We start from the raw sequence: 25,159 nt of genomic DNA, 5'->3' as shown, positions 1-25,159 counted from the left end.
GAACCTATTTTACAGGGAGACTCTAACAAGACGAGCCTGAAGGCCCTTTTTCTAAAATTAGAACGTTTAAAGAAACTAGAATTGTCCCAATGTCGCTTTACAACAATATCTAACAAAGAAAAAGATACCAAGAGGACAAAGAATCTTAATCTTCCCAGCGTTTGAAGATCTTAGCGACACTCTCCTAGATGAGTGGGAGGGAAATCTAGAACACGCATCTCAAATCATGATGCAAATACTAAAAAAGCATGCTCGAGAAAATGGAGAGAAGCTTCAGGGTGAGATTGAGGCCCTTATTTTGGAAATAAACAACATGGAACCTAAAGATCATGTTGAAAAAAACTTTGATATTTAAAAAAAAGTAATGGATGAGTACCAAATTTATCTGAAAGAGAAAAAACTCCGAAAGATACGAAGGGACGATAAGGACTATCGGGACGGACGTATATATACATTAGCCAAAAAATGTGACAGTGTACAAGGGGGTGAGGACAAAAAGAGACAGCGTGAAGAACGGGATGAGAGTTATGATGCCAGATCAGGGAGTAGTATAAATTCGGCATCTTCCTGTAGTATAATATCAAATGCCACGAATGAAGTCCCTTTAGGCGAGGGGGCCACTTCTTTTCTTAAGGAGTTGGCCAAATTAAGAATCAGCAGCAGACTGCAGCAAAAAAGGGAGCAGTCAAAACCCCCAAGAGACCAAACAAAACAAGGAGGGGCGGAAGGAGGGCAAAGGGCAGGTACAACAAAGGGCCCTACGAACAAACCGAATACAGGAACGAAACAGAAATAATAAATGCTAGTTGCCTTGATGTTGAACTTGATGTCACTGATTGTAATTCTGACTTGAAAATTGTTAATCTGTCTAATAAAATCTTGGATAAAGGTGAGATTTCGGTATTGATCAAGGGTCTACATTTTTGTCCGACTCAGGGTGGGGACATGGCTGATACATTGATTTGTACAAGTTTGTGCGCCTATTGAAGTTGAGGGATTTCTTTTCTCGCCAAAATACGAAAACAGTGGGGCCCATTGGGAATCCAGATACCATTACCCACACAGTATCTGATGTTAGAAATATACAGCTATTATTGAACCTCGATGAGGAGGACAGTTATGGGATGGCCACCCTCTTGGAGGAGATGGGCATCCAACAGGATTATGGTATGGAGAGCCATTTAAAACCCAAATCAAAATTCGTTCCATCTTACAATTACCATCCAAGTATTGATTTATTATATGAACAAGTTACAAATGACCTGTACAAACTTGAAATGACCTTTGGCTCTGCTCCATCTATTATCCAAAATATTACCGTAAAAGAAAGACAAGCATTGGAAAAACTGAGACTTGATAAGACCATTGTTATCAAGGAAGCCAATAAAGGCGAGAATGTTGTTATAATGAACCATGGTGACTACATGGCTGAAATTGAGAGACAATTGAATGACATTACATGTTACCGACGCATTCCCGCCAACCCCATAACTAATGTTACAAACATGCTAACGGCCAGAATGATGGAGTGGAGAGAGAGTGGTCTTCTGAAAGAGGATGAATTCAGGTACCTGAAGGTAGACAAACCCAAATACCCCTGTATATATATACTACCTAAAATTTATAAGGGTGGTACCTTTCCACCAGGGCGACCCATTATTTCCAGTATTGGCTCGCCCACTGAGAAATTATCTGAATTTGTCGATTTACATCTTCAAAAACATGTCATCAATCTACCCTCCTACATCAGAGATAGCAAGGACATTCTGGTAAAATTCAAAGATTTCCAATGGTCTGAGGAACTCTCCTTTGTAACTTTCGATGTAGAGAGTTTGTACACATGTATACATAGAGAATTTGGCATACCTGCGGTACGATCATTCCTGGACAAAGAACGAGCAGAGCAACATGACTTTAAAGAAATGTTGCTCGAAATGATAGATATTATCTTAACAAACAATTACTTTCTGCATGACACCACTTGGTATCATCAAACCCGTGGGACTGCTATGGGTTCAAAATTTGCTCCCTCGTATGCCTGCCTCTTTATGGGGTGGTTCGAGAGGGAGCATGCATGGCGTGGCGGTGCCTCCCCCTGGACTGAGTACATCGTGTTCTGGGGGAGGTACATAGACGACATTATTGTTCTATGGTCGGGATCCACTGAACAACTAAATTCATTCCACTCGTATCTTAATGACAATGACTGCACTGTCAAGCTCACCATGACACAAGGCAAGGACAGTATCAACTTCCTAGATATACACTTTTTTGTAAAAGAGGGCGTGGTACAAAGCACACTCTACAGAAAGGAAACAGCCTGCAACGCGATGTTGCACGCAGAGAGTACACACCCACATACGGTGATTAATAATATCCCGTATTTGGAGATGACCAGGCTGAGGAGAAATTGTAGCGAGGATGATACATTTGCTAAAAACATAAGAATAGCAAGCAGCAGATTTTTGAAAAGGGGCTACAAAAGAAATATCATAAACACAGCTGTACAGAGAGCAAGTAGACTAAAAAGGGAAGACACACCATGCAGTAAACACAGAGATACAAACAAGAAAAGGAGTAATGAACACACAACCAGGTTTGTGACACAGTACAATTCGAACAGCTGTAAAGTATAAGGGATCCTTAAAAAGAATTGGAAAATGCTAAAGGATATTCCTGGGCTATCGAATACAATAACAACCAGACCCTTGATCACTTACCGCAAAGGTTGGTCACTACTTGCTACATTATGTGTCAGCCATGTGCCCACTCCTCGAAGCATGTGGCTCCCCCCTAAACCACAAGGTTTTTTCACTTGCGGATCTTGTAATATTTGTCCCTCTGGCCTCAACAAGATTACAGAATTCATGTACAACACCACAAAAAAGTATAAGATCAACAACTTTATTAATTGTAACACTCCATATGTGGTGCATGTGTTGGGATGCAAATGCAACACCATCTATGTGGGCAGCACTGTTCGCCCACTGAAGGCTAGAATTCAAGAACACCGTAGAGCGATTATCAATAGGGACAGTCGATATCCGGTCAGCATTCATTACAATGATGTCCACCATAAGGATCCAACCTTTTGGTTCCATGGTATAGACCACATTACGCAGGATGCCAGGGGTGGTGACCGCGAGTTAGCACTTAGACAAAGGGAAGCGAAATGGATTTGCCGTCTAAAGGCTACCCAGATGGGGCATAACACGGATAGGGAGCTACATTATTTCCTTGGGTAAAGTGATTGAAATTGAAGTATTTGTCTAGGACGATCTGGGAAAAAGTGAAAACCGTTATTGCATAGGATGTATATCTACTGCTTAGGGTGATCCTAATGCATACCTGTATTAAATCAAAGATGGTTTCATGTCAGAGAAATTTAAAAAGTTTTTGAAATCCATTGTTCAATAGGAATATTCTCTTGAGCACTCTTATGTACATTTCATTCTGTAACTTTTCCATCTCACAGTACTATATTCTCCTCTGTATCTTCTTCTCTATAAAAATGTATTCTCTGGTGTATTCCGCTCTTTCAATCTATACCAGTTATGTAACTTTCTTTTTTATGCCTTACGGTGAACTTTCCTAAAAATTCTATCTCTTTAAAGTATTTTCGTTTTAATAAACCCTCGATAGGATTTCCTTGATTATTTTTGTGTCCCTTGTTGTTTTTGGTAATCCAATATCATGTGCATCAGACTTCTAGAAATATAATGGTCCAATTGAATTAATCTTATTCTCGATATAAGAATCTCTGGTACTATTGGTACCATGTGATTTCCATCAGATTGAGGGCAGTGCACTAAGATACACGAGAGTGCTTCTATTATTTCCGACTTAAATTAGCATCAATACTCTTGCCCATTCATATGTTTTCACTTACCCTTTTGACATGTAAACTGAATTGAGGCATTTTTTAGCACTAAGTAATGCCTTCTAAGAAATGGCCGCCACGCTCGGTTGTGAAGCGAACGCCACTCTGATCATGTGACTACTGCTCGGGGCAGGGGCTGTGTATTATTAAATTGAGGGCGGTGCACTGAGATACACGCGAGTGTTCTGATTATCTCCTGCTTAATACTGTATGAATACTATCAGTTTTCTGTCAAATCATAGGGTTTTGTTTACCCCGTCCGATGCGCAAACTCACTTCAGGCAAGTTTTTGGCACTTAGCAACTGCATCTTTAAAAATGGCCACCACGCTTTGTTGCGAAGCGGCTGCTACTCTGACCATATGACCACCGCTGGGGGAAGGGGCGGTGCTTAATTGCAATTGACTGGGCCCGGTTTGGAATCCTGCCCGGAGAGTCTCATGCACTGCCATGGAAAAAGCTTGAAAATAATATATCATGTCGGCTGTGTAACACAGGAGAGGAAAATATTATACATCTATTGTGCCTTTGCCCAGAACTAAAAAATGAAAGAATAACACTTTTAAAAAGGCACTTCAATAAAAGATCAATAAGGACATGTAGACAAGCGCTAATCCAGTGTTTTTGCCTGGAAGATATACATATTAATTCTGCTCTCTCAAAATTCTTAAAAAGTGCATGGAAACAACTGGATTTTTTAAAATATTAACTATTATACTGTTTGTATTTCTAAATTTTTAAAAATTACTAAATTATCACTTAAATTGTAAAGTCATCGCCCTTTTACTGTATTACTATAATTTTACTGTATTACTATAATTGAAATGTTATATTGTGCTTTCTCTTTTTGGTAAAGATTTTAAATAATCAATCAATAAACATTATTATTTACTGTATACTTGACTGGGCCTTTAAAAATGGCGCCAGCTAGCAGACCCTTGGCGTCTCGAACTTTTGGCGACCTACGACTCCGGTGCCCGACTAAAGGTATGTGGAAATCCCAGGGGGGATGTTTGTGCTGTATTATCGTTTGCCTTGGCATTGGTTCTGTTACCATAGCGACGGTTGCGGTTACTTCTCTTTTGACCTAGGTGCCGCAACTGTGTTCTTTATTGATTGTGGCACATATTGGAGGTATCACTCTGGGAACGGATCCCAACCTATTTATTTTTGGAACCTCACCCAATTTGAAGCGAGCTATGTGGGCTTTTGAATTCCTTGTCTCTAAAATGGATTCTCGGGGGTTGAAGCGACAGACAGTTCATGGCAAAGACGGTCAATAGAGGACCGAGTTATCTCTAACTTTTAGAGAAATACGTTTATCCACATGTGTACCAGGAATCCCGGTAAAAGGTATGATACACAGTATAAAACTTGGTAATGAGCCATGAGGGGTCTGTGTTACTACTGATGGTCTGATCGATTATTGAATAACGCATCGCACATGGGGTGATGACATTGTGACTATTAGACTCTAAGTAGCGGGACACTAGGATACAAAAAGAATGTTTTACATGACATTTTCAATTGATCGCTGCAAGGGATAATGTTGCCGGTAATACTGGATTAGCAAATCAATCCACGAGGACATTTACACGTTATTTTCATGATTTTTGAAATCAATAAAGATAAGCTCATTAATGAATATAATGGGTCATATGTAACTTATATGATTACACTTTGATTCTATGTACTTTCTCTGCGGGGGAAACATAACTCCTTTCTTGGGTAAGAAGTTTTACTGATTAAGGGTAAGAATATTACCCTTCCTACTCTAAATTCTTCATTTATTTGATGCATGGTCAGTATTTCAATGACCTTAGTTACTAGTCTTATTTGTATTTGATTTATTTATGGTCGAAATAACTTTGTGGTCAATTCATGAATAATTTATATTAAATATAGACTAACTGTCAATGTCCTATGGACCACATTACCTTGAACTGCTTACCTGATGTGTTCCCCTCCATCTCACTTTTTCCTTCTAGTCTCTATTTTTCGACTTTTGCAATCACCCTTCACCTAAACAGAGCAGCGAACAATTCTGGTGCTTATCTGGTATGTACAATATGTCTCTGTGGTGGTAGGAATATATACTTATCTTATGTGTCCCTTGCTCTCTTATGCCTCTTAATTGTCGAGTTGGACCGGGTGATGATGCCGTTTGAGTGTGCTTTAAACTATCGTGATGAATGCATTACTCATTGGCGTCGCATGCTTTTTTTGTTTCAGTTATTAATGGGACTGTATTAAGAACAAATTGATGAAACCTCTGGCGAACATGAATGTGGTACCCTCAGAATCGTTTTAAAAGGTATACATATTTCTAAGACCCTCATGATGGGCATGATCTTTTCACAAGGTCTATGATGGACTAGACACATTATTTTGACCATGTGATTATATAAGCAACTTTATCATCACATTTATATTATATTGTTTATTTTCACCAGTTTTGTATTATTGGGACGCTTACTACAAGGATATATTACTCTCCTAAAATCGTGACGTTTAGCTTCACACCAAATATACTGTTTTGGTAAGCATTGACTTTGAGACATGGGCTCACTTTTTCCATTTCTCTTAGGCTATTTTTTTTTTGTCTTCATCTTCTCCTTTCTCTCCCTTCTCTATTTTTAAGTCCTTTTTTTTAACTATATGCACCTGATTTCGCTGTTACCCCTGACCAATAAAATTCGGGTGTTGTTTTAAAATGGATGTTGTGGTTTTTAATTTTGTATATTTGTAAATAGTCCATATCCATGTAGTGGTTATGTGTTTCTTTGGGTCAAATTTCATGTGCTCTGTTGATATTTAGTAATGTAATTTGTGTATTTGTTTGTGTATTTATGTATGTATATGTTGTTATAATCTTTACAGCCCTGACGAAGTTCCCGTGGCACAAAGGGGAACGAAACGCGTTGGCTGTGCCTTTGACGATTGAAAAAAACTCTGATACTGAATAAAGAAGAGACTTTTAAAAATACATTCTGCTCTATTGACTACATTGGAGTGCACCTTCCCTTTTGTTCTTGTAAACCAATAATATGTGGTTTGAAGCCAAAAATCGGCGTACTGTCACTTGTCAAGAAATGAATTAAACAATAACACATTTCTCATCTTAGTTCAGTATATTCTTCAGTATTTAGCAAACTCGACTTCAGCATCAGTGCAATGTGAGGTTCCTGACATTTAAACATAGTTATCTTTAAATGTAATATTACATGTGGAGCTAGTACACAGTCTGGATGGATATCTCCACACCTAAAAGTGGATCATGTGTATCCATGTATGCTTCCAAATACGCAGTCTCAACAGTTGTATAATTACTAACAACTGTCATCTGTTGTCTGGTATAGTGAAAACCACCACACATGCTAAATGTACTATAAAGATGTGATTCAAAGTTTTGCATATTCCCTGGCAACATCAGACACCTTACATGGAAAGAGTCACATTTTGCATGACAAGTCTTCTTCGTTTGTGCTGTTCACTGGAAATCATATGTGCTTATTCATTACAGCTACATATAAATTGGAAATTACATACGTGCCACTGTTGAGAATAAGTGTGTACTTAGTAGACTTTGGATATGTACATATCATTTTGAGTGGGACAAGGGGTACAATGTCAGCCTTTACTTCATTTTACAATGAATATTAGTCGTCGTGGCAAACAACACACACAAAAAACATGCATGATACAACATACAGCACAATAATCCTCACATACCAAAAATGGACATTATACAAGACATTCAATCACCATATCATACAACATTTTTTAATCCCTTAGTTCACCAGTCATGATTGTGCAGGTGCATTTTTTTAAAATTATGATCTACCCATTTGTATTTGAAAAACTACACATTCCCGAATTTTCTCAGAAAACAGCATTCAAATAGCTCCATTGATGCATAAACCTTATAATTGTTGCTGCCATTTCTCAGATAAAGTGAAAGGTGACAAACAGAACATGATGGGACATCTCTCTCACCATTCATATCATACTTCAAGACACATAATGCAGTTCATGCACTTACCAGCTCTCTGTTGCTTAATATCCTCCAGCCGAGCATGAAGGGTTGGCCAGGCTGTCTTCAGCATCTTCCTGTACAATGAGTTCATGTGGGGCCGTTGTGAGGCTGGGAGGACATACCTATGATGTCTTGGGCCTTAATGCGGGCCAGCTCGTGGGTCCTCCCAAAGGTTGCAACACATCTTGCCCAACCGCTGGTACACACCCACTGCACTGCAGCGCACAGCGATGTCACACCAGATTTGTGCATGCGCTGCATTGATCAACTGGCTATCAGGGCCCCCATTAAGGTGCAGGTATTTATCAAACACTTCTGCAGTAAATACATTCAATGTTGATTCCCTGAAGAGGGTTGGCTTGTTATCAAGTCCCTAAGCCTTGTTGGGGTCAGGATAGGTGTACAGAGCAGCAGGATGGCAGAGCATGTTGCTCTGAGGTGAGGATGGTACTGAATAAACACAGAATGGCTGCCTCCAACTTCCGGTATGTAATTTCCTGTATGTCACTTCCTGTGTCTTTTAATTTAAGGCCAAATGACAAAGTCTTTGTCCCACGTGCAGGACCTCTGCTCTCAGTGCAGAGCAGAATGTCTGCACTTGGGGCAGACAGTCTGCAATCATGCTTGAAATCAATGAAAATAGAAAGGAAGTGGCATACAGGAAATTACATGCATGATGTATTTGTTCACCATTTACATGTCAAACAGTGCCATTTATTCCTTGCCAATTATATTTCCTGTTACCTGAAAGTATCTATGGGACAATAGCATATAAGAATAGGGTGAGATTAGACTTCACTAGTATGTGTGGCCCCTTTCTGAGCAAAGACAATCCAGGGAATTTCACAGGTACACTTGCACCATGGTGCATGTATGTTAATGTTAATGTTAAATAGTTTTATAAAGTGTGCTTTCACCCAGAAAATGAACTTTCTTTATTCTGGGAATTTGTACTTTGTTAGCTGTGCTAAATCTTAAACTATGTGAGGGAATGTACCAGTGAAGGTTTTCCTGCAAAAAGAGTGGACCATCATGATGTGGACCCTTATGCGCCTAGCAAAGAGCATTGAACTGGATCTGCTTGCTATTGGAGGCAAATAAAGTTCCCTAATGCATTTAGAAATTGTAAAAAATTTGGGTAACCTAAACATAACCCTCGCTGCTGCATTTTGAAGAGTTTGAAGCTTATCAGGAAGATGTGCTTGACATCATAAAAATAGAGAGTTACAATAATCAATCACTCAATCAATTTTATTCGCATTTGATAAATGCATAAAAGTACAGACTTTAAAAAAATCACCATGCAAAATATACAAATACATCTTAGTTCAAGCAAGTTGATTTCTTATTAAAATACTGCTGTACCAAAGCCTATATACAAATAAAAAGCCAAGAAGTGTACATTAAATTAAATGTTAAAACCCTTACCGCAGTACATTATCAGTGGTTAAAAGTATATATGCAAATCATTAAGACAAGCCGAGTAAAACAACACCCCTCACAGAGAAGCTCTTCCTAGTCTGTAAAACTTAATATAAAACGGTTGCTGTCATATTAAACAAGGGGGTTTCCAGCGTATTAATTACTGCAAAGGGCTGAGGAATATGAGCATAGGCTCAGTTTTCTTAACATTGGGATTATATGTTTTTTCCTCTCCACTGTATAAAATAAACAAAAGAATAACATGTGAGACATAGATTGTGAGGATCAGTCATCACAGGGACATAGGGAGAAATGGTTTATCTAGTGTATTTGAGCTAGGTATCATACCATTAGAGAGAAGAAATTCAGTCTCATCCTGGTCAAAAAATAACGATGCATAATATTGGATACAAAAGAGCGATAGGAATCATGTCCTCTTGCCACTCTAGGCAGGATCTGGTAAGTTAAAACCATAGTTTTACATTGGTTTAGCTGCTGTCTATCAAGTTTGCATTTAGTGATAAAGGCAAGCAGTTAGAGGGTGAATTGTACAAGATGCTAGGCCCAAATCTGAGAAGGACTGCTTAACATATGCTAGCCATGGGATACTGGTGGCACGGTCAGGATTAATTATATCCTTTAACACTGCTTGATTTATTTCAACCAAATTCCTTTTCCAGATTCTTAACCATAACGGGAGCGGAGCCAGTTTAATGGAATGTTAAGTTATGTTATGTTACGTTATTGGTCTTGTATTTAGCGCATGACTCACCCAGAGGCATCTCAGCGCTTACTCAGGCAGAAAGAAACCGGAGGAAAAATGGAGTATCAAAGCCGAAGAAGGTTAGAATAGGAAGGCCTTGAGTTGTTTCCTGAAGAGCAGATAAGAGGAGCATTCACGTAAAGCCTCAGGTAGAGAATTTCAGGATTTAGGGGCAATATATGAACGAGTGCGTCTGATGCGAGGGATCTTCAACAATGCCATAGCGTTTGATCTCAGGTTACGGCAGGAGATCTGCTTACATAGTTTCTTTTGCAAGTAACCAGGACCTGTACCATTGATGGCTTTAAAAGTGAAACAGCAGACCTTAAAGAATGATCTCTTTTTCACTGAGAGCCAGTGAAGCTCTCTGAGCAGTGGATGTGATGGAGATCCTGCGGGCTGATTTAAGACTATCCTTGCCGCAGTATTTTGGATGACTTGAAGTTTCGCTACCAGAGTTTCACCCACTTTGGCCAGTAGAGCGTTCCCGTAGTCCAAGCGACTCACCACCATCGCCTGGACCACCGTTCTGCGATGTTTCACTGGTAAGTATGGGATGATTCTACGAAGTAGACGAAGACTATAGTAGCAGGAGCTTGTGATGTTTTTGACATTATCCTTCATAGTCAATTTGTCATCCAAATGTATTCCCAAACTCTTCACTGAGGGTGAGGTGTTGGGAGCTCTCGCCAACTGGGCAGGCCACCAATCGGCCATATTGAGATTATTAGTTCTTCCCAGAAGCATAAGCTCCGTTTTCCCTGGATTGAGTTGGAGACAACATTCTGTCATCCAGTTTGAGATGGCCATCATTCCAGCCGAAAATCACAGTCTCTCCTCATTAGGATTTGATCCCATTGGGAAAATCAGTGTCGTCTGCATACGATATAATCTCGAATCCGAAAGGTCGAATAATCTTGGCCAGTGGAGCCATATATACGTTAAAGAGAGTAGGGTTCAAGCAGTCTGTGGTACTCCCTTATCGAACCAGAATTTTTCAGACCTGAAAGGGCCCAAGCTTTTTAGCCAATTCAGGGTAATGTCCTCAACACCACATTCCCATAACCTCTCCAAACGCAATCAATGGGAGACAGTATCGAAAGCTGCGGAGAGGTCCAAGAGGATGAGTATTGCGGAGCCACCCTCGTCCAGGGATTGTCTTATTGAGTCCGTGACCGCCAATAAGGCGGTCTCGGTACTAAAGCCCGGCCGAAAGCCTGATTGAGAGGGATCCAGAAGGTTATTCAACTCTAAATAGTGACTCAATTGTTTGTTTATATGTGTTTCCAGTATAGTTCCTAACAGCGGTAGCAAGGATATTGGTCTATAATTATTCAAGACTTGAGGATATGCTGTCGGTTTTTTAAGAATTGGTCGGACATATGCTTCCTTCCAGACTGTTGGAATTAAGTCTATTACAATGGAGGAATTCAGAATTTCCTGGATTGATGGAGCACAAATGGAAGAGAGAAGGGCAATTGTATTAGGGGAGCATATGTCACTCGGAGATCCCGGTTTTGCTGTCTGAAGTTGATGTTTTAAATCCTTCAATGAAATAGTTTCGAAGTGCTTAAGATGACAACTATGCACTATAGTGGCGATATCAGCGACCCCAGTAGATCTAATATAATCAGAGCTGCTGGTAGGGAAACTGTCATAAATTAGTGAGATTGTATTTTGAAAATATGTCGCTAAAGCATCACAAAGCTCCTGTGTTTCTAGAGATGATTGTTTACAAGCAGGAGGGCAAGCAAAATCTTTCACAATATCGAACAGTGCCTTAGATGAGTTTCCGGCTTGTTCTATTTGAAGCTGTATAAATGTGCATCTAGCAGTTTTAATTTTATGATGATAGCGAGACAAAGCTGCTTTATAGCTTTGTTTATCTGCCTCATCTTTAATTCTTCTCCGTCGCCTCTCTAAGATTTTACATGAAGATTTATCCGTTTTTAGATCCCCTGAGTACCATGGGGCAGATTTCCGTCGGGTAGAGTAGTTCTTATTGCACTCAGGGATGACTACATCCAGAGTCTGTGTCACAGCCAGATTGAAACTAGCCAACTTGGCAGAGGTGTCCTGAAGATTTTGTCCGGAGTCCTTGTTAAAGTGAGGAAAAGCCTCCTTGAATGCTTCCAAGGTGAGCTTCTGCCAGGGTCTACCCCTTTGTGAATTTAGAGGGTTGCAAAGCTTTCGGTTAGAACAATCAATGTAAGGCGGACATGAAAATAGAATCAAATAGTGATCCGTTCATGTCAGAGGGCGCGAGAAGAGAAACTTTAAATGTTCCATATTAGTGAAGATCAGATCCAACATGTGGCCTGCGCTATGGGTGGGGCTGCAGACCTGTTGTAATAAACCCATGTCCTGTAGACTTGAGAAGAACTGAGTGACATCTGGGTTAGACAGATCCTCTCCGTGAAAACTAAAATCCCCCAGTAGGATAAAAATACTGGAGGCCAAGGCCTGCGTAGCTATGAATTCCGTCAAGTAGTTAACAAACTTCAGTTTCTGTCCTGGTGGGAAATAAAGTAAGGCTCCATCCCAGGTCGCAGTGGGCGACATGGAGACCCTAAAGATACCCAATTCCACTGTATCGTTGCAAGTTGTCGCCAACCATTGGGCTCTAAGATGATCTTTGAAAGCTAGCCCAATTCCTCCTCCCATTTTTCCCTGTCTATCCAAATGGATAAACTTATAGTTATCAGGAATTACCGGATTAATCGCAGGACAGTTATAAGGGGTTAACGATGTTTCTGTAAAAAAACAAATGTCTGGAGAGTAGGTGGACAGCATATCCCAGATTTCAAAAGAGTGTTTTACCAGGGATCTAACATTACATAAAATATTGCTTGGCCCAGTATACGTTTGCGAGAAATACCCAGGACATTCGCTCAGACCGACCCCCTCAATACGACACTGATACTTACAAGTATTATAAGTTACAGCCCCTTCTAGTACTGCTGGTAAATTAGTGGAACAGATATTTATCACTTCTCGATTATTAGAAACAGAACTTCTAATCTCCAGTAGTGCTTTTCTCGTGTAAGAAAGGAAGCCAGCAGGCAGGGGCTTGGGAGCGAGTTGGGCGGCATTTCCCGCCTCCCGGCTCGGACTGGCGCAGACGGGCGCAGACGGGCTTGCCTTTGGCGCGCCATCGTCGCGTACCAGCTGATGGTGTCATTTTATACACGAGAGCAGTAGGTGTACAAATAAACTAGGCTGCTAACTCAGATTTCCCCCAAGATGGTGCCCAGTGTTCTGCGCAGGGAAATCCTTCCTATGTCCCCCAGCAGCTCCTAATCGGTTGCGGTGCAACAGTGGAGTAGCGCGGTAAGCTGCAAAATATTGTGCTGAGATTGTTAAAAATATACCAAAGCAAGAGTTAAAAAGCCTCTACGAGCTATGATTCCCGGCTTCCGCCTCAGGAATCCCCTAAGTGTCTGCAGGTGCAACCAGGTCCGGATTATATAGGTTGGTGGCAGGAGATGTACAAATATACTAGCCTGCTAACTCAGATTTCCCCCAAGATGGTGCCTAGTGTTCTGCGCAGGGAAATCCTTCCTGTGTCCCACAGCAGCTGCTAATCGGCTGTGGTGCAACAGTGGAGTAGCCCGGCAAGCTGCGAAATATTGCGGTGAGATTCTTAAAAAATATACCAAAGCAACAGTTAAAAAGCCTCTACGAGCTATGATTCCCGGCTTCCGCCTCAGGAATCCCCTAAGTGACTGCGCGTGCAACCAGGTCCGGATTATATAGGTTGGCAGCAGGAGGTGTACAAATAAACTAGCCTGCTAACTCAGATTCCCCCCAAGATGGCGCCTAGTGTTCTACGCAGGGAAATCCTTCCTGTGTCCCCCATCGGCTGCGGTGCAACAGTGGAGTAGCGCGGCAAGCTGCGAAATATTGCGGTGAGATTGTTAGAAATATGATTCCGCCTGAGGAATCCCCTAAAGAATCAGGTATGAAAGGGGGATAGAGTTATTTGTGGGCAATCAAATTTGAGCAAGCAGGTGGGATTGACAGCAGTTTTTTTTACAAATTTGTCCTTCACAGTCTGCATAGCACCCACTTGTGCTGTGCCTCATATTTCGGCGCCATAAGTGGCTAGGGCTACAGATTTTGCCAGGTAAATTTCCTCCATTTCCCTACTTGGCTTTTTTCCTAAATTTGAAGAAAATGTGCACAAAGCTGCTAGGCTTCTTTTCATCATGTTTGTTCTATTTTCCACCATAGTAGGCCAATTTATTTATGAAGTAAAACAAAACAAAATAATGCATATAAAACTAGTTTTCTAAACATTAGGAAATACACTGATTAATGAATTAAAAACTAAAAACAATTACCAAACTCAACAATTAACTAATTTGCATAATTATTAACAATTTTAATTCACCTAAAATATTAACTAAAAATAAAAATCATATTTTAGATAATTTTTTGGGATAAGCAAATGTTATTGAATTTACTGAGCAGGTTTCATCCAGTGCGACACAGTCATCATTATTAAGGTTTCTCTGAAATACAGTATATAAAATAATATATACAAACAACAGTCCCAGGAAGACTCACCATTTTCTCATAATTTGTCTTTTTTGGGTACAGCCACGTGCCTCATATGTTGGTTTCTCTTGGTGAACACACCACTCAACTGCTTTGCACCACAGTTGCATCGTGTGGGGTGAAGAATGTTTCCACAGGTGGGCAACATCTCTTTTGGCTACCATATAGGCCACTCCTATGCTATTTTAGATTTTTAACATCTGCACACTCTAATACCACAAAAAATCCACCAGCCTACAACTAAATTGAAAATTATTAATTACAATTTTCAAAAATGTAATTATAAATATTAAATCATAAACTATACTAAAATCTATACTCATCAATTGCATAGTTAACATGCACTTATTAAATGTAAATATAAGCAATTACAATTTTGAAAAAGGTAATTACAATTTAAAAATCATAAACTATACTAAAACCTATACTTATCAATTACATGGTTAACATGTATTTATTAAATGTAAATTTAAGGACAAAATACTATTTTTCTTTAAATGAATTAGACTTTAAACAGCCAAACTATGCTGAAATAATGAAAATAATTATTCAAGCGAAATTATTTAATTTATACCATTAGCTAACAACATATCAATTACAAATATATATATATATTATATTTCAACTCACTTTTAATCTAATCCTTTTCAAAGTCCCTTACAACCCCGATAATGTGCTACTAAATTTAAAAATAATAATTACATGTTAATATATTCATATCAGTCATAGATATGAATACCTATACATATAATATATGTTACTTTTGCATGCTTAAAAGGAGCCTCATTTTATAGCGGGGGAAAAAATCCTGGCATAGTGAGTGAAGAGAAAACTTTATTAAAACCGGTAATGTTGTGCACAACTGTTTAGTGTTTCGATTAACAAATCTCTCTCTCTGCCGTACCTAACCGTAATTGATCAGTACCTCAAAAAAAATGCTACATAAAAGTTGGTAAAAATGTAACTATCTATAACTTATAAACAACTTAATTTGGTTAATTTAAACATTTGAAGCACATTATGTAAATCCCAAAGAGAAATGAGGCTCCTCTTTTAAAACAGTCAAAACTGTCATGGACTGCACAATTAAATATGTAATAAAAACAGAGGAGAATGAGTGTTGTCATGGACTCGTTTATTCCAGGAACTTGCAGCAGCACCGCAAAACATTTTCTTGTACATATTCCTGCTTCTGCTCAGGAAAGTGAATGATTCAAAAACTGCCTTCTCTAGCAGCATGTGTCTTCCAGTGCAAGCACATCCTGTGGTCATTATTCATTAGACGTTCATAGAAAGATGATAGGGGAATACGGAGTAGTGAAATGTGGCTTAAACTGTAATGAGACTTGTCTAAAGTAGCTATGAATGTCCTGGGTAGATATTGACTGACTGGGAGCTGCTCAAAATGGAGCATTTTTGGGAGCAGTCATCTGTTTGATTCACTATATCTGTTTCTAAATGCTTATCTGCGTACACCTTAAATCTACATCTCCCGTCATTGACTGGAAGATAGTCCGATGATCTTAGCAATCAGCTTTCTTACAGTTCTAAGCATAGGTAAACGAATGCAATATTTGGTAGTTTTCAGAGTTAATTCTCAAGCTGACTGAACGGTTGCTACCAGTGCCATAATTTTTCACTGTTTCTAATAGCATAAATATTATAGAAATAAAGCATGTTGTATTTATTCCAAACTGTCAAAATGACAACAGTAAGTATACTTCCTGAATGCTTACAGCATCAATTAACTTAATATTGGTCTTGCAGTATTTGTTTTCTTAATATACGAATCTCAAACAGACATTTCATCACTTCACCTTGTAAATGCATTGTGTTAGCGGAATTACAATATTTGCCAAATTAACATATAATTCGAGTTATTTAAAAAAAAAACGGCCGTTGTATTTTATATGCAAGTGTTCAGGCTAATAACAAAGAATATACATTCCAGCAGCTACAGACAAAATGGGTTTTATGAAGGTCAGAAAATCTGTCAGTTTCATATTCAAATTCAGTTTTGGATAACATCCGTGAGCCACATTCACGTAGTTTGTTTCTGTCTAATGTTAAATTTGTTGCACCGAAAGTGTCATCTGCAGCTGCAAATTGCAGTTCATGAGTAAAAAAAATCTTTGGAGCTGTATGCCTATAAGTGGAATTTATATCCCTGGAAAACTGTAACGTGGCCTATTTTTAATAGTCAAACTTCAGCGGTCGGAACATGAGGGGCAATTGGAAAAGCAATGGCCACAAACAAATGTGAAACGCCATGGATATTCATGAACTTTTTCCAAAGGTTTAAGGTGTATATGCATTAAAATAGCCAATAGCAAATCCTTAGTTGCGATTTTTAAGGAATCACACATCAAGATTCGCTCTTGGCTATGCATGTAGAAATCGCAAATGAATTAGCGATTCCTACAAATTCCTTAATTACGACTCATTGCTTCTCATTCATTCCTATGGGCCTAGAGGCATGCAATTTCAAGGGTGCTAGGGTGCCAAGATGACACCCTGTAGCACCCCTGAAATTGCTAAGTGAACACATGTTGCGCACACACATGCCCCAAGGGCATGTGTGTATTTGTAACCTTGAGTTTTCGCTAACTACCATCAAGTTTCATTTGACGCTAATTAGCATTCCCTAATAGCGAAATCGCTATTTTAAGTATCATCATGAATTGCATTTGAGGCATCGCAATTTGTGATTCCTTAAATACAATCGCAATTTAAGTAATCGCAAATTTGCGATTCCTTAAATTGAGATTTTTTGCATTGCAGATGATGAATTCCAAATGCAAAAATACTGGTCACAAAGGGGCAGATTCTGCAAATCTGGCCGCTTGTGACCGGTTTTTAGGTTGATGCATGGGGCCCTTAAGTCCAATTATTGGCAAAAACAACTTATGCAAATGATCAAACTGTGAAACAACTCCAAATTCAGGTACATTTTCTAGTTGTGTAGGCGAAGGAATACTGGGGCATATTACCAAGGGCCTTATCGCCGCTTTAGCGGGAATTTTTCCCGGTAAAGCGGCGATAATTTTATCGCCCTATTACCTAGCTGTCGCTAACACCAGTTAGCGACAGCTAGTAGGAGATAGCGATCATCTTGGGGCCCACTGTGCATGTCAGCAATAATTATCGCTAATGACATGCAAAGTGGGCGTGCCAAGATGTTAGCGACTGGAAACATTCGCTAACATCGCTATCTCCTATTACCTACTTTTAGAAATAATCGCTCTAAGCGCGATTATCTCCAAAAGCTAACGCCTGCCCAGAGCAGTTCTTAGCCATGTTATCCAATGGAAGGTGGATAACATAGCTAAGAGCATTGTCACGATAATGCATGAATATCGCAGATTTTTCAGCGATATTCATGCATTTCTCAGGATTTTTACCGCTTTTGAGATAAACCTTGATAATATCAAGGTATCTCAGCGGTAAAAATCGTCGGAGCGCGGCGATATTATTATGGCCGCTAACCATGCATAGCGATAATTATCGCTATTGCTTGGTAATATGCCCCACTGTTTTTGATGAAGAAAAATGGCAGAGAAGTTAGGTGCAACAGTCATTCCTGAGAAGTTTTCAGTTTTGTTTGCTGTGGCATTTGCGGGTTGTCAATGTGGTTATAAGTAACTTTTTAATGCATTACATATGACAATCGTAGTGGCATTTTTTATGTGAATAAAGCCACGTGGTTATAGCCATGAAAGGTGTAAAATGTCCAAAAATGTAATTACAACGGCTGCAAGACTGATGGGTCGTATTGAGGAGTATTAGAAGAGTTGTGTGTGAATCAGCTGTCTGTAAAGTAGGAAATAGGCTGCTGCATGAAATAACAAGGTATGATGGAGGTGGAATCAATGTATACATTTGTGTCCCAGTAGTGTAATATCAGGGGTATTGCAGCTTGCGTTTTATATTTGAAGTGCTTCATCAAAACTATATGTGTACAAGCACTGAAGTGGTAGGGATTGCAGGAAATTACAAATTAGGATTTAAGTGCTTTATCATAAGTATGTGTGTGCCCTAGTAAAGAAATATCAGAGACTGCAGCCTGAAAATTTGATTGAGGTGCATCAAAGATTTATGTGTGCCTCAGTAATGACATGGCAGGAAGTATTGCAGGCTGGAAGGGTATGGTTTAAGTTCATTGCCAGAGATGTCTGTTCCCCAGTAGGGGGTGTGATCGGGGTGATTGAGATGCATTGGTAGAGATGATTTGAAGGCAATTTTCTGGAATTGCAAGTGGTGCAAAATGCTGCAAACAAACTAGTGTTAACTCCAGGTTCCATCATTTCACATTTAAAATATATAGTTTGCATTTAGTATATCTTTAGATGCATATAGTCTTCCCCGTGGGAGAAAACACATTTAGTAGTGCAGGTATCAAAGTACTGCCATGGGTTCCAACACGCCACTCCCGTGATGTACTCCAGGATTCCCTTGGGAGCTACACTGTGGGACCAGGCAAGTTATACTGGATGGCGTTTGCCCGGTCCCATGCTACCATGGATGTGAATCTGGGACTACAGTACTGCAGGAATGAAAAATTAAATAATGTTAAATGTAGGGATGAGGTCCATGGGGGAGTTGACAAGAAGGTCAATTAGGAGTTGGTCTTATTCCAAGAGGAGCAAGATGCAGGGCCTGGTTGAAGAAAAGGCACTCTGGCATACTCCATGCACTTGAAGTCTGAGGGTGATGTGTAGCAGGGGCTTTGCCATCTGCGAGTGGTTGGCCACAGGCCACAACACTTGGACAGAGGCCAGGCCTGTGTCCAACCTTTCATGCATCTTGCTGAAGGCTATATGAAGCAGGGGGGTGGCTCTAGTCCCTGACCAGAGGCCAGGCCCTGCAACCAACATCACGCTGTGCATGGCCAGGGCCAAGGTCAAGCCCTGTAGCCAACTTCATTCCACCCATGGACAAATGCTTTGAGTATCTGAGGATTGCCCCCCACAGGGAATTCAGTTCAGTGCGTGGTCACAGTCCAGGCCCTGCAATCAACCCTCCACTTCTTATGGCAAAAGGCCACACACAGTTGGGGGGTTAAATGCCCATGGTACCTGGGACACTGGATCCACCCCAGAGAGGGGATTGAGTGTCCTAAGCTCTGAAACCAACACTAATCTTAACACTAATAGATAGACCCAAAAGCAGCAAATGTTTGTTCTATCTTTAATATGGATGGTGGTTATAGCAAGCACCTTTTTTTTTTACTTATTTCACTTTTTTATATTTGGGATTGAACTAAAATTAAGAAAAAAATCGCCATTTCTTTTTTTAATTCTATTTTCTGAAACCTGTTTATTAGCAGGATGGTAGTCATCTCAGGCTTGGGTGCTTTGCTCTCCAGTGGATACAAATGTACTCCAATTCATGCAGTATAAAGCAATTATTCAGTGAGAGGATTCACATTCAGTGTTAGATCAGCAGACGTTTCAGGAGGCGCAGTATCGGCAGGCTGCCCAGTGTGAAGTAGACCACTAGATGTGGAGGTTCCTTCATTTTACTGTCTCTTCGTATTTGCAGCATTGCTATGTCTGGTGTGCCATGCCTAAGATGATTCAGAATCCCAGAGGTACAACATGAAAACGTTTATCCAGTACCTCAGAAAAATCTGATTGCACAGAATGCAGGTGACTATTATGGCTGAGACTGTTCCTCTCTGTGGAACTTGGAAACGATCCTACACTATGGATTGTGAGATGGTCCGTGGATCCTCTTGTTGTTCTTGGTCATTTTTTGACTGGTGTTCCCTGTATTCTCTTGATGTTGTTGGTACAATCACCCAAAAAATTGAAAATACCAAAACAAAAATAGACTGGAGAGGGTGTGAGTGCTCTGAAGAGCCACTCCCTAATTACAGTAAAATGGTGTGAATTTCCAGCCAATAAATGGAACTAATGACATTAGAAAATAGAATGGATGGTGTTTCTCTGTCAGTTTACAGGACCACTGTGCCATTGACAGGTACCACAGTTCCATACCTGCCCAAAATGCAGACCTTTCAATAAAACCTTAAAGACATCTTCCTTACATAGGCCTGTGAGGCAACCTCTGGGATCAAAGTTTATATACAAGTGCCCCTTCATAGTGAACACAACTTTTTTTTTTAAAGTTCTGGGTCCCATTGTACTTTTGAGGAACCCAGAAAAGAGGTAAAGGTCCAGGAGGAGGGATGTGGTACTCCCTCATTTACTCTGTGAGTCCCACTCAAATACTACACTTTCTTATTGGCAATAAAAAATGAATGCAGACACTTTATTTGCCGGAAGGTGAAGAGCGGCTAAAACACAGCCTTAGGCTATAGAAAAAAAATAAACTTCCAGAATATCATTTGCCATTGGCATTTCAGAGTGAGGTGAAAAAAGTGATATCCACAGTCACCATGGCTTCTTGCAAAACTGGGAAGAAGGAGTCATTGAACAGAGACAGCACAGAGTGTAAATCAACACCAACATTGCAGGACGAAGATATAATTGTGGCATCTGTTTACACTTCGTCCAAGGTACATAAAAACATCAATGCCCACAATTTCACATGCACATTGTGCAATGAAGAACTTTATCATGGCCATCTGAAGTACTACTCCATGGACACTTCCGGAATGTGGATGCACCTCAGATCATTGCACCCAAAGAAGATTGCCCGGGATGAGTACCAGATAGAACAATTAGCTGTGATGATATACAATGAGCGGCTGATGTACTTAAACGCCAACAGGAGGAGCAGGACTGCCACATGCAATATTTTCTGACCTAATGCAACGAATCTCACCATCAGGTTGTCTCTTTAGGCAAGACTAACAGAAGATTTCGGCATCACAAATATTTGCATGAAAAACACATTATGTAAGAATTAAAAATAAACATTAAGTAAAAGAAAATCCTTTTACTCTGTATTGTATGTGTTTCAGACCCTGCCCCCTTATTACACCATCTTTGGTCTGTTGTGATGACACTACCTGTGCTGACTGCTCAATGTGGTCAGTGTGCTACCTCTTCATTTGTCTCCATATGCTCTACATTCTGTTCCCTATGTTTGAGTTCCTGCCTTTTCTCTCCAGCCTACGTGGTCCCCTCTACTACCAGTGCTTTTGCTGCCTACTGTCCCTGCTTAGATTGCTTCTCCTGTCCTCCGTTCTCCATATGTGCATACTTGTCCTATGTGGTGTTTTCTGCTGATACTGCCCCTTGCGCCTTCCATCTCTGGTCTTTGCTGACCCTGGTCCTCCATCTTCCCCTTTTCATTCGTTCTCTGCATGTATGCCCCTGCCCCCTTTTCCCTGCCCTCTGTTGTCAGGTTGTTGCACCTATTTATGTTGGCCTGCTCTAAATGGGCAGCTTAGTGCCTCTGCTCCAGTCCCCTCCCTCCAGCCCTCAGTGGTCTCTGCTACTGCATCTGCCCATAATAGTCTGCTTGCTGCACCTGCCCTCTCCCCACTCATGTTTTCATCTGAGTGAATATGTTCTACATACACCCATAGATTGTAGAAGGAGACTAGTTTGATTGGAATGTTGGGCACGGGGTGTTAGCTACCTATTTGAGGTTGGATGTAGGCCCTGGCCAGACACCAAGTCCTGTAGTCACCCCCCTCCCTACAGTTGGCTGAAGGTTGTGGGGAGTTATCTGAATATGATTAAAAAACTGAAACTTACTAAAAATAAAGGCTATGTTATAGTTTATGTTATAGTTATGTTATAGTAAAGTCACAACATATTGAAAAAAAGATACTGAAATTCACCATTACTTTATTGAACTAACTATAGCTTGTGCCCCAGCCATACACTGCTTTTCGTACCACATATTACATCACTCATGCCATCTTAATTAACATCACTGATGACATCATTTAACATACTGGTCTTAAAGTTACTGTATAGACATATAAACCTTTTTTTAAAGAGTCAGTAAAGGGCTCATAGACATACGGTTTACATTGACTGCATGTGTACATCTACGAAATAGTGTAGTACTGAAGAAATGTGTGTGTCAGTATGTTAAAAGTTCTATGTTGCCCACTTCAGCTAGTAGTGTCTTTTAGGTCCAAGCAGTACTTAATTGAAACAAGACAGAATGAATGTAAAAAGTACAAGTTGCAGACATACATTGGAAAAAGATTGTTAATTGAGAGACATAATACTTTGTTGGAGAATATATACCTTGTGCCTGATTCACAGTACTAACTTAGGACAACATAATTAAACTTACTACTTTTGGTATTCACAGAAGGCATTTAGTAGTCTTAAATTATGATTTCGTCCTAAATTGGGATTTTGTTTTAAGTTAGGATTTTGCCCTAAATTAGGATTTTGTCTTAAGTTAAACTTAAGTTTAACTTAAGTTTGTCCTAAGTTTAACTTAAGACAAAATCCTTATTTAAGACAAAATCATAATTTAAGACAAAATCATAATTTAAGACAAAATCATAATTTAAGACAAAATCCTGATTTAGAACAAAATCCTAATTTAAGACAAAATTATAATTTAAGACAAAATCCTAATTCAAGACAAAATCCTAATTTAGGACAAAATTATAATTTAGGACAAAATCCTAACTTAAGACTAAATCCTAAATTAGGACAAAATCCTAATTTAAGACTAAATCCTAATTTAGGACAACTTTCTAATTTAGGACAAAATCCTAATTTAAGACTAAATCCCAATTTAAAACAAAATCCTAATTTAAGACTACTAAATGCCTTCTGTTAATTCCAAAAGTAGATACGATTTTGTCTTAAATTAAACTTAAGTTTAACTTGTTTGTCTTAAGTTTAATTTAAGACAAAATTCTTACTTAAGATAAAATCCTAACTTAAGACAAAATCCTAATTTAGAACAACATCCTAATTTAAGACAAAATCATAATTTAAGACAAAATCCTAACAGGACAAAATCCTAATTTAGAAAAAAATCCTAATATAGGACGAAATCCTAATTTAAGACTAAATCCTAATTTAAGGCACAATCCTAATTTAAGACTACTAAATGCCTTCTGTGAATACCAAAAGTAGTAAGTTTAGGACTTTGTCTTAAGTTAGTTCTGTGAATTGGGCCCTATATGGGTGACTCACTATTAGACATTTCAACTTGCACTATGATGGTAAACGTTGTTCTAATGGTGCATGTCATTCTGTTGATTACTGAATTATTATGCGTAATATAGAAACCAGATGCATTAATCATAAGGCCTGTCTGTGCATGCCTTATCATTGATTAATGTATAGATGTGAAGTGTGTCGATGTAAAGATGTAAAATACTATGTCAGGTGAGATATTTAACACATTATTAAGGAATCTAATGACAAAACATTTTTTAAGCCATGTTCAAGCTTTGATATTTTGCTGATCTCATTAATTATTATGAAGCAATTATTTTGCACCTGAATACTACAATCACATGATCACTCTTACTAAATGTGAGTGATTGTACAGATCATCTTTATGGTTTGGATTTTGAGCACGATTACACCCATCAGCAATCGAGAAGTAATAGAAAATTGGGTATAGGTGTACCTTGCTGGATACCTTCCAGTCAAAAAAGTCAATAGCAGACTGTCATATATAGTGAGTGGATGATCTCAATGATGTAATCATTGTCAATTACAACATTGGTTCTACCTTCCATACCTCTAGCATATTTTATCAGATGGGTAGCCATCCCATCCCCACACAGGCTATCCCAGAATGTACACCTGTCCGGTTCACTCATCACTAATTGTTCACCCCATGTATATGCCTTTTGAACGTTATGTTAGCAATGGAGCCAGCAGCCTCGTTCCCACCGGGAAGGGGGGAGTGAGGCACTGGGCATATCATATGCAGTCAGTCTGCGCGCGCGCGCGCAGAAATTTCAATAGTGGGTCCCATATATCCCACGGCATGACGAGGGTGACAATAGATCAGCATATATAATAAGCTTATCCTTTCAGTATGTTAAGTCAGTGAGCCATTCCTTAAATTTGGGGGCGTGCCCTTGACCCCATCTGCAAGCCACTCTCCATTTTGCCAATATTAAGCTTAGCGCTGTGAATTTCCTGTGTGTCGTTGGTACGTCCCCTGTGAATACTAGTAGTGCGATAGTGGGCGATGTTGGGATTTGAGTGCCTATCATATCAGAAAAAGCTTCCAGCACCTCTCTACAGTAGCTCTGTATAACTTCACATTGCCATGCTAGATGCAGAAAGCCCGTGCGGTCACAGCGGCATCTATCGCACCAGCTGTCCTCCTTCAGAATATAACTGTGCATGCATTCTGGGGTGTAATGGGCCCTGTGAATGAACTTGAAGTCGATAATCCAAAGGCGGCTGTTTGCCAGGATGGCCCCTGTTTGTTTGCAGCAATATTCCCATTGTGTATCTGTGAGTGTGATATCTAGCTCCTCTTCCCATCCCCTGCATGCCTCTTGTAGTGTTTCTTCTCGCTCTCGTGAAGCCACTCAGTAGAGGTATGACACCAAATGCGTCACCCCAGACAACTTACAAAGC

Source organism: Lissotriton helveticus, chromosome 6 (genome assembly GCF_964261635.1).
Source record: "Lissotriton helveticus chromosome 6, aLisHel1.1, whole genome shotgun sequence".
NCBI lineage: Eukaryota > Metazoa > Chordata > Amphibia > Caudata > Salamandridae > Lissotriton > Lissotriton helveticus.
Note: the sequence above shows the minus strand (reverse complement) of the source record.